This window comes from Salvelinus namaycush, chromosome 23 (genome assembly GCF_016432855.1).
Source record: "Salvelinus namaycush isolate Seneca chromosome 23, SaNama_1.0, whole genome shotgun sequence".
Classification (NCBI taxonomy): domain Eukaryota; kingdom Metazoa; phylum Chordata; class Actinopteri; order Salmoniformes; family Salmonidae; genus Salvelinus; species Salvelinus namaycush.
In genome coordinates this window covers 19011415-19022693 of record NC_052329.1, presented here as the reverse complement: position 1 = coordinate 19022693, position 11279 = coordinate 19011415, and the positions used below count along the sequence as shown (strand labels likewise).

General features: G+C 43.5%; 1 pseudogene; it reads right to left on the bottom strand.

The window, feature by feature from the left end:
- Positions 1-1438: 1438 nt before the first annotated feature.
- Positions 1439-10941, bottom strand: LOC120018514 (annotated as a pseudogene).
- Positions 10942-11279: the final 338 nt, after the last annotated feature.

Below are 11279 nucleotides of genomic sequence, written 5' to 3'. Positions count from 1 at the left end.
CAGAAGTGAAAATGGCTCCCCCTATTTCCAAGAGTTTTTAACAATACATTTGTGGAGTGGTTGAAAAACTAGTTTTAATGACTCCAACCTAAGTGTATGTAAGCTTCCGACTTCAACTGTATATAATATACTGTATGTACACATATTAAATATTACTGCCTACAGACTAAGCTTTGTACTTTTACTGTACCATGTATCAAGGCACAAGGCGAGATCCAGATGCAGACACAGGAGGCAGATGGTTGGTGTCTTACAATGTTAACTAATCCAAAAACGGGTAGGCAAGAGAATGGTCGTGTACAGGCAAAAGGCCAAAACCAGTTCAGAGTCCAATAGGTACCGAAGGGCAGGCAAATTCAAGGTCAGGGCAGGCAGGATAATCAGGCAGGCGGGAAAGTAGTCCAGAGTCAGGCAGTGGTCAAAACCGGGAAGACTAGCAAAAGAGAATAGAAAATGAGTACGGGGAAAAACACGCTGGGTGACTTGACTAAACATACAAGACAAACTGGCACAGAGAGACAGGAAACACAGAGATAAATACACTGGGGAAAATACGCAACACCTGGAGGGGGTGGAGACACTCACAGGGACAGGTGAAACAGATCAGGGCGTGACACCATGAGGAGTGGGACGAATTCCGACCTACAAAGACTGTGCCTTTTGTGATCATGTCATATCACAGAATGTCAGTTTAAATAATACCTGGAATGAGTTTCAGGACCTCCAAGGCCGGCTCTTGAAGTCCAAAGACGTGCTTTTGAACTGCATGTTCATATATACAACAGGCACTGAAAGTTCCCTTCCACAATGTTCTTTATCGTAGTTCTTTATCATGGTTGCCACCTTGTGACTGAAATGATACCTAGAACCAAGAGACAGAACAAACAACTGAGTGGAATACAATTTTGTTGGGCTATAAAGTTGTAAGCAGCCTTACATCCTGTCAACTGCAAAGCATTAACTATGATCAGTACAGCAGCAACATGAAATCTAATGATTACAGGACTTACGTCTTACGTGATCCTTTGGTTTTACTGAGAAAACTATCCCACTGTTGGAATACAGGATGCATCCTTCCCAGTTCTGCATAGTTCAGGAATCTTGTCAATGACATCCTTAAGTCTCTAGAAATGTAGACACAACCACGTTGTCAAGTATTTAATAAGAATTTCAAGTGTACAGATCTTTCTGATACTGTTGTATTATTTCATTCTATATTTTCTTGTTTCTCGTTTCCTGGATCGAGAAACACTCGCTAGTTTCTCTGTCTATACATCTGGTACCAGAACCAAAATCAAGTAGCTGACATGGTTCTGGGTGCTGAGATTAGTGGCAACATGATCCTAATTTCAACAGTGGAATATAGATTTGAACAATTATATGAAAAGATTATTGTTCACATTATTTCTTCAGGTTTCTGTGTACTCATCTCCTTCAGTTAGGGCCCCATCTTTTTACGTTTCAGTGGAGGACCTGTGCTATACTTATTCAGTACTGTTTTAACAGTCTCAAGATGCTCTCTGATTTCGTCTGTCAAGTATGGCAGTGATGTCTGTTGGGAAACAATTAATTGAAGTTAAGTAGTGTTCTTAGCATTGAATGTAATTGTCAATGACAAGTTAACAGTCAACTTAACTTGATATGATCTACCAGATCTTGTGTGAGCTTGGTGGAAAGGCATTGTATTGTAACCTTGTTTTGCTCAAGAAGTGGACTGTAATTGAGATGCACAGACGTGTGTATAAACGAGCCATAAACCAATGTGAGAATAAGTTTCCACATGCCCTTAGCACTAGTACCGCCATGGCTGTTTTTGATGCATTTTGTGAGTCCTAATAACTCTGCCATTGTGAAAGTTATTTCCAAAAACACCTGGGGGCCCATTTTAAATCCCCTGTAGGTCTAAGCCTTAGATCACAATATCTACTCAGCTAACATATGGCATTGTTTTAAGATAGTCATAAAATTGATAATTTTGCCATTTGATTAAGATCTTTTAGGGCTTTTAAGTAAGGTTGTGAGTAAGCTTTTCACGGTAAGGTGTATTCGGCGCATTTTATACATTTTATTTGAAATATATACAAAATATTTGATCAAACATTGAATTGGCCTTTACTGTTTTAGCCCATTAGAAACACATTAAATAACACATTTGTACATGGCAACACAGAGTCCCAAAATAAATCATATGGAATAAGGTTTTGAAGTGTGTGTCTTATATCCAAGATGGCATAGCAGTGTAGACGTGTTTCGTTTCGTCCTCTCGTATACTTTTGTATTTTTCGTATTTTTTGTATATATTTTAATTTTTTTTCTATCTCTTTTCGATTTTTAATTTGATTATACCTTCCGGTAACCTACCTCACCCAATGTGATACGGAATCGCTTTTATTTTTAACTTTAGAACACATTCAAGAACCCCCAGTAGCTAACCAGCTAACCAGCTACAAGCTATTTAGTCATTTTTAGCCACTGCTAGCAGCTTTTACCTTCTGCACAGACACCAGCCCTGTTATTAGCCTGGATATTACTCACCAATTTACCAGCATCGGACTGTCTCTCCACAACAACGCCGGATTCCTGCCGTAATCCCTGAGCCACTTCTGATCCTCACAGCTAGCTTGCAGCTGGCACCACTGCCACGAAGCTAGCACCAGTTAGCAAACAAAATTCTACAATACCTCTTTCGCCATCTGGCTTGGATTCTCTGTCGACACGGCGCCCCGCCGCACCACCACGTCTGGTCTGCCGACAAATACCCCATCCGCTGTGCCCTCAACCGGCCTCCGTCTGAGCAGACCCCCTCCGTCTGAGCAGTCCACCCCCGGGCTACTAACTTTAAACGCCGCGTGCTAGCGTAGTGGCGGCTTCCCTGCTACATCTACGGCTGCCCCCTGGACAATATGATCACTTGGCTACATAGCCGATGCCTGCTGGACTGTCCATTAATTCACGGTACTCCATTCTGTTTATTTGTGTTTTATCTGTCGGCTCTGTGTTTTAACTCAGGCTCTGTGTGTAGTTAATCCGACCCTCTCTGCCTAGTCATCGCCATTTTACCTGCTGTTGCTGTGTTAGCTGACTAGCTGCTGTTACCTCACCTGTTGTTTTAGCTAGCTCTCCCAATCAAGACCTGCAATTACTTTATGCCTTGTATACTGTTGTTCAGGCTAGTTATCATTGTTTTGGTTTGCAATGGAGCCCGTAGTTCCACTCCCCGTACCTCTGATACCTCCTTTGTCCCATCTCCCACACATGCGGTGACCTCACCCATTGTGACCAGCATGTCCAGAGATACAACCTCTCTTATCATCACCCAGTGCCTGGGCTTGCCTCCGCTGTACCCGTGCCCCACCATACCCCTGTCTGCACATTATGCCCAGAATCTATTCTACCACGCCCATAAATCTGCTCCTTTTATTCCTTGTCCCCAACGCTCTAGGCGACCAGTTTTGGTAGCCTTTAGCCGCACCCTCATCCTACTACTCCTCTGTTCCTCGGGTGATGTGGAGGTATACCCAGGCCCTGCATGTCCCCAGGCACCCTCATTTGTTGACTTCTGTGATCGAAAAAGCCTTGGTCTCATGCATGTCAACATCAGAAGCCTCCTCCCTAAGTTTGTCTTACTCACCGCTTTAGCACACTCTGCCAACCCTGATGTCCTTGCCGTGTCTGAATCCTGGCTTAGGAAGGCCACCAAAAATTCTGAGATTTCCATACCCAACTATAACACTTTCCGTCAAGATAGAACCGCCAAAGGGGGAGGAGTTGCAATCTACTGCAGAGATAGCCTGCAAAGTTCTGTCATACTTTCCAGGTCTATGCCCAAACAGTTCGAACTTCTAATTTTAAAAATTAATCTCTCCAGAAATAAGTCTCTCACTGTTGCCGCCTGCTACCGACCCCCCTCAGCTCCCAGCTGTGCCCTGGACACCATCTGTGAATTGATCGCCCCCCATCTAGCTTCAGAGTTTGTTCTGTTAGGTGACCTAAACTGGGATATGCTTAACACCCCGGCAGTCCTACAATCTAAGCTAGATGCCCTCAATCTCACACAAATCATCAAGGAACCCACCAGGTACAACCCTAAATCCGTAAACATGGGCACCCTAATAGACATTATCCTGACCAACTTGCCCTCCAAATACACCTCTGCTGTCTTCAATCAAGATCTCAGCGATCACTGCCTCATTGCCTGTATCCGCTACGGGTCCGCGGTCAAACGACCACCCCTCATCACTGTCAAACGCTCCCTAAAACACTTCTGCGAGCAGGCCTTTCTAATCGACCTGGCCCGGGTACCCTGGAAGGATATTGACCTCATCCCGTCAGTTGAGGATGCCTGGTCATTCTTTAAAAGTTACTTCCTCACCATATTAGACAAGCATGCTCCGTTCAAAAAATGCAGAACTAAGAACAGATATAGCCCTTGGTTCACTCCAGACCTGACTGCCCTCGACCAGCACAAAAACATCCTGTGGCGAACTGCAATAGCATCGAAGAGTCCCCGCGATATGCAACTGTTCAGGGAAGTCAGGAACCAATACACGCAGTCAGTCAGGAAAGCAAAGGCCAGCTTTTTCAAGCAGAAATTTGCATCCTGTAGCTCTAACTCCAAAAAGTTCTGGGATACTGTAAAGTCCATGGAGAACAAGAGCACCTCCTCCCAGCTGCCCACTGCACTGAGGCTAGGTAACACGGTCACCACCGATAAATCCGTGATAATCGAAAACTTCAACAAGCATTTCTCAACGGCTGGCCATGCCTTCCTCCTGGCGACTCCAACCTTGGCCAACAGCTCCGCCCCCCCCCCCCCCCCGCTGCTACTCGCCCAAGCCTCCCCAGCTTCTCCTTTACCCAAATCCAGATAGCAGATGTTCTGAAAGAGCTGCAAAACCTGGACCCATACAAATCAGCTGGGCTTGACAATCTGGACCCCCTATTTCTGAAACTGTCCGCCGCCATTGTCGCACCCCCTATTACCAGCCTGTTCAACCTCTCCTTCGTATCATCTGAGATCCCCAAGGATTGGAAAGCTGCCGCGGTCATCCCCCTCTTCAAAGGGGGAGACACCCTGGACCCAAACTGTTACAGACCTATATCCATCCTGCCCTGCCTATCTAAGGTCTTCGAAAGCCAAGTCAACAAACAGATCACTGACCATCTTGAATCCCACCGTACCTTCTCCGCTGTGCAATCCGGTTTCCGAGCCGGTCACGGGTGCACCTCAGCCACGCTCAAGGTACTAAACGATATCATAACCGCCATCGATAAAAGACAGTACTGTGCAGCCGTCTTCATCGACCTGGCCAAGGCTTTCGACTCTGTCAATCACCATATTCTTATCGGCAGACTCAGTAGCCTCGGTTTTTCTAATGACTGCCTTGCCTGGTTCACCAACTACTTTGCAGACAGAGTTCAGTGTGTCAAATCGGAGGGCATGTTGTCCGGTCCTCTGGCAGTCTCTATGGGGGTACCACAGGGTTCAATTCTCGGGCCGACTCTTTTCTCTGTATATATCAATGATGTTGCTCTTGCTGCGGGCGATTCCCTGATCCACCTCTACGCAGAAGACACCATTCTGTATACTTCTGGCCCTTCCTTGGACACTGTGCTATCTAACCTCCAAACGAGCTTCAATGCCATACAACACTCCTTCCGTGGCCTCCAACTGCTCTTAAACGCTAGTAAAACCAAATGCATGCTTTTCAACCGTTCGCTGCCTGCACCCGCACGCCCGACTAGCATCACCACCCTGGACGGTTCCGACCTAGAATATGTGGACATCTATAAGTACCTAGGTGTCTGGCTAGACTGCAAACTCTCCTTCCAGACTCATATCAAACATCTCCAATCCAAAATCAAATCTAGAGTCGGCTTTCTATTTCGCAACAAAGCCTCCTTCACTCACGCCGCCAAACTTACCCTAGTAAAACTGACTATCCTACCGATCCTCGACTTCGGCGATGTCATCTACAAAATAGCTTCCAATACTCTACTCAGCAAACTGGATGCAGTTTATCACAGTGCCATCCGTTTTGTTACTAAAGCACCTTATACGACCCACCACTGCGACCTGTATGCCCTAGTCGGCTGGCCCTCGCTACATGTTCGTCGTCAGACCCACTGGCTCCAGGTCATCTACAAGGCGATGCTAGGTAAAGTGCCGCCTTATCTCAGTTCACTGGTCACGATGGCTACACCCACCCGTAGCACGCGCTCCAGCAGGTGTATCTCACTGATCATCCCTAAAGCTAAAACCTCATTTGGCCGCCTTTCCTTCCAGTTCTCTGCTGCCTGCGACTGGAACGAATTGCAAAAATCTCTGGAGTTGGAGACTTTTATCTCCCTCAACAACTTTAAACATCTGCTATCTGAGCAGCTAACCGATCGCTGCAGCTGTACATAGTCCATCGGTATATAGCCCACCCAATTTACCTACCTCACCCCCATACTGCTTTTATTTATTTACTTTTCTGCTCTTTTGCACACCAGTATCTCTACTTGCACATGATCATCTGATGATTTATCACTCCAGTGTTAATCTGCTAAATTCTAATTATTCGATTTATTGCCTACCTCCTCATGCCTTTTGCACACATTGTATATAGATTCTCTTTTTTCTACCATGTTATTGACTTGTTTATTGTTTACTCCATGTGTAACTCTGTGTTGTTGTCTGTTCACACTGCTATGCTTTATCTTGGCCAGGTCGCAGTTGCAAATGAGAACTTGTTCTCAACTAGCCTACCTGGTTAAATAAAGGTGAAATAAATAAATAAATAAATAAAAATATCTGAGAGATTTAAGAAGACACCCCTGAAGCTTGTATCATGGAGCAGAACAACTGACACCTCTGTGTTCGTGAGAGTCTCCCCTTTCGATATTGGTGACATATTAGTTTGTAGCTCCAACAGTTCGGTCTGGACGGTTGGTTTTTTGAAAAGACCTCTTTGAAATGAGGACGTCTGTGACAGAGTTCAGACGACTGCCATAAAGCTTGTGTATATCTTACAGCAAAACAGCTCACACTGTCATATTCTTCAGTCTAATATTTCAATGGTGGTGACTTCAGTTTGTAGCTCAAATGCTTTGGGATTTACAGACGATTTCGTGGTGATTTTCTTGTCCGGATCCTTATCTGTAGAAAAAGACCGCTTTCACAAGCCCAATGTTACGCAATAGCTGCAAACTTTATATCAGCAGAAAGAGGGGGTTGAACTGCAGCCACTACAAGCAATGGTAAGTCTCTAGCCTAAACACACAGGGAGCTAACTATTCAATATTCAAAATCAGGACCCCCCAAAAACCTGTTCTAGTTGCATATACCAAATTTTTGGTTTGGTAAGAAGAACCAGGCTTATCACTTTTGTTTGACTATGGAATTTAAAGATAACTACTTGTAAATGTTCAATTATCAAAACTAATGACAGATGATAAAGGCAAGTTAGCAGATCTCAAATGTCTGGTAGTTCTGCAATTCTAGAAGACTTTTGAGACCAGCTGGTATTTTTTATTTAAAGATGTCCTTTCCAGCTTAATTCATAACGAATTGCCTTTGAATTATATCACACATATCTCAGTTTTCCTACATTTGCTTGGTATATTTATTTGTCTGCAGATATAAGCGCTGGTATGAAAAGTGGGGAGATAAAGCAAAGCAGTGCGACACAAACAACAACACAGAGTTACACATGGAATAAACAAGCGTACAGTCAATAACACAATAGAAACGAAAGAAAGTCTATATACAGTGTGTGCAAATGGCGTGAGGTGGTAAGGCAATAAATAGGCCACAGTAGCGGAGTAAATTACAATTTAGCAATTAACACTGGAGTGATAGATGAGCAGATGATGATGTGCAAGTAGAAATACTGGTGTGCAAAAGAGCAGAAAAGTTAATAAAAACAGTATGGGGATGAGGTAGGTAGATTGGGTGGGCTATTTACAGATGGGCTATGTACAGCTGCAGCGATCGGTAAGCTGCTCAGATAGCTGATGTTTAAAGTTAAAGAGGGAAATATAAGTCTCCAGCTTCAGCGATTTTTGCAATTCGTTCCAGTCATTGGCAGCAGAGAACTGGAAGGAAAGGTGGCCAAAGAGGTGTTGGCTTTGGGGATGACCAGTGAGATATACCTGCTAGAGCACGTGCTACGGGTGGGTGTTGTTATCGTGACCAGTGAGCTGAGATAATGCGGAGCTTTACCTAGCAAAGACTTATAGATGACTTGGAGCAAGTGGGTTGGTGACGAATATGTAGCGAGGGCCAGCCGACTAGAGCATACAGGTCGCAGTGGTGGGTGGCATAAGGGGCTTTGGTGACAAAACGGATGGCACTGTGATAGACTGCATCCAGTTTGCTGAGTAGAGTATTGGAAGCTATTTTGTAAATGATATCGCCGAAGTCGAGGATCGGTAGGATAGTCAGTTTGACTGACACACAGTATGACTGACACACAGTAACAATTAAACTGCCCAGACAATCAGTGACTTTTATAGCTGACTGATATGTTAAGGGCAGTGAAAGCAGCTGATTCAATGGCCTATTGGGATCAACATTGACCCCCTGGTATGAAGTGGTGCTACAAAAATTGTCTAAAGTGGTGGTGGTTTTCTAAGAATTCCATTTCCAGTCAAGTGGCGTCCGCCAAAGAGATCTTCTGGATGATATCACTCTGGCCAGGGCATTTTACGATGATATAGCCTTTGTTCAGGTGAACAACTTGGCCATTAACACTTTTTAAGATGTCTGGCTCTGCTCCTTTGCCAACCAAGTCTGGCTTGATCAGAATTTATTGTAAACACAGTACAAACTGTATATCCATATTTAAAAAATATATTTTCATGAGAGAAAAGGGTGAGGAGTTCAAATAAACAATTGTGATAATATCCAGAGTCCTTGCACCTTTGGGATCCACTGAATGTGCCGTTCTCAATGCTTCAGTTGTTGCTATGTCAACATTGCATGGCACTACTACCAGGTTAATGGTCTCTTGTTTTATAATAATATTCAAAATAAGATGTCTGATCTAAATCGACATGAAAGACCAAAATTGGTAAGAGTATTATCTGTTGAAACAGACTGCTAACATCTGTCAGTGATACATATGTAACAGTTTAACTTTAGTCCGTCCCCTCGCCCCGACCCGGGCGCGAACCAGGGACCCTCTGCACACATCAACAACAGTCACACACGAAGCATCGTTACCCATCGCTCCACAAAAGCCGCGGCCCTTGCAGAGCAAGGGGAACCACTACTTCAAGGTCTCAGAGCAAGTGACGTCACCGATTGAAAGGCTATTAGCGCGCACCACCGCTAACTAGCTAGCCATTTCACATCCGTTACACATAGTCAATCTGAGACAAGGAGAAAATAACCATTCAGTTACTATAGGGCAAGACATGAGTTGAGTCATAGGCTTGACACATTGATGGACCAAATACTAACCGTTAGACTACTTTAATCTCTTCACTGTCCAAATAAATGTGGAGAGCACTGTATATGATTCAGTGAAGTTAACAAGGTTCAAAATGCACATTAATAATAGTTACATCGTCTACATACAGTATCTACTTCCTCCTAACCCCATTCATTTTGTGACACTAACCTGGTCACCAATATCCTCTGGTTGGTCTTTGAAAGGTACAGTGGTAATCCCAGGTAGATCAATAAGTGTGACGTCACATACATCAGGAGACGTGATCTCCAGCGTGATCAGGTCATCACAGATCCCAACACCATCTCCGGCTAGAGTATTCTGAGCTTTAAAAACAGGTAATTGGGTAACATTATTCACCCCTGTAATCGTACCTTTGTGAATTTGACTATCTATTGAAAACTATAAGCCAACATAAAATGACACTGTCAGTATGTATCTACTGTATATTTTGGGGAATATAAGGTGACATTTAATGCTTTACATTCAGTTGAAACTTGCATACCTGTTCTGACATGAATCTCAACCAATGAGGGGTCCTCAAAAGTCTCCAATATCCCTTGATAACAGATCTTTACCTTCCATTTGCCTCCAAAACTCTTCCTTAGTTTCAATTCCAACAGACACCTGGTGACAATACCTAAGAGGAAATAGATTTGTTTTAAATAAAAGTTGCACCCAATTGGTATTTGTTATGCAATATAAGAAATGCAGCCTATAAATTGTAAAGAGAACATTTACTGATCTAATGATGCAGTAGCAGATGCATGACAACATGTTTCTTCACACAGCACTGACTTGAGGAAGACCCCGTTGGGTAGAAACATATTTCTCCATGCGTCTGCTACTCTCTACTCAAGATAGTTTTCATCTGATCCATCTCACCACTTCCTCTGCGTAGTGCCCCCTCAGATTTTTTTAAATGTTTATTTTTTATTAAACCTTTATTTAACTAGGCAAGTCAGTTAAGAACAAATTCTTATTTACAATGATGGCCTACCCCTAACATTGCTGGGGCAATTGTGCACCACCTTATGGGACTCCCAATGACGGCCGGTTGTGATACAGCCTGGAATCAAACCAGGGTCACTAGTGACGCCTTTAGCACTGAGATGCAGTGCCTTAGACCGCTGCGCCACTCGGGACCCCAAGATAATGCATCCAGCACTGGTCTCATACGACAGCAATGGCTGGCAATGTCAGGTCCTTCTCGATTCCAGTCGATCTCTGAAAATCAATGAGTTCGATGAATGGTCGCACTTGTCTATCCAAACGGCTGTAGAATACCCCACTTTTCATACCAGCGCTTATATCTGCAGACAAATAAATATACCAAGCAAATGTAGGAAAACTGAGATATGTGTGATACAATTCAAAGGCAATTCGTTATGAATTAAGCTGGAAAGGACATCTTTAATTTGAAAATGGGAAACAAACCTGGATCAATTGTTTGGATTTCAACTTACCTTTCCTCATCCTCAGAACCTGCATCTGGTCTGTACATTGCTCGATGAAACACAAATGCACCAAGAATACATGTAAGACTAGATGTAATTTGTTCTTGAGTTATAACTTACATATTTCATAAAAATAAAGTAGACTTACTCAGTATTGCTCAGTTGTGTTTGTCAGAGTATAAAGAGCACACTGCAGAGACCTGTCAATATACCTTTGTACTGCAACAATGTGCAAAAAGGTTACTACCCCAGAATGGACACAGTCTGTAGCATCAAAACAATGTCCACGTACTGTAAAGGACTGGCATTATATGATCATCTGCTGATTTCAAAGAAATATAAACGGGGTGCTCCAGTTTATAATAAAGGATAAGGGTCAATCTAT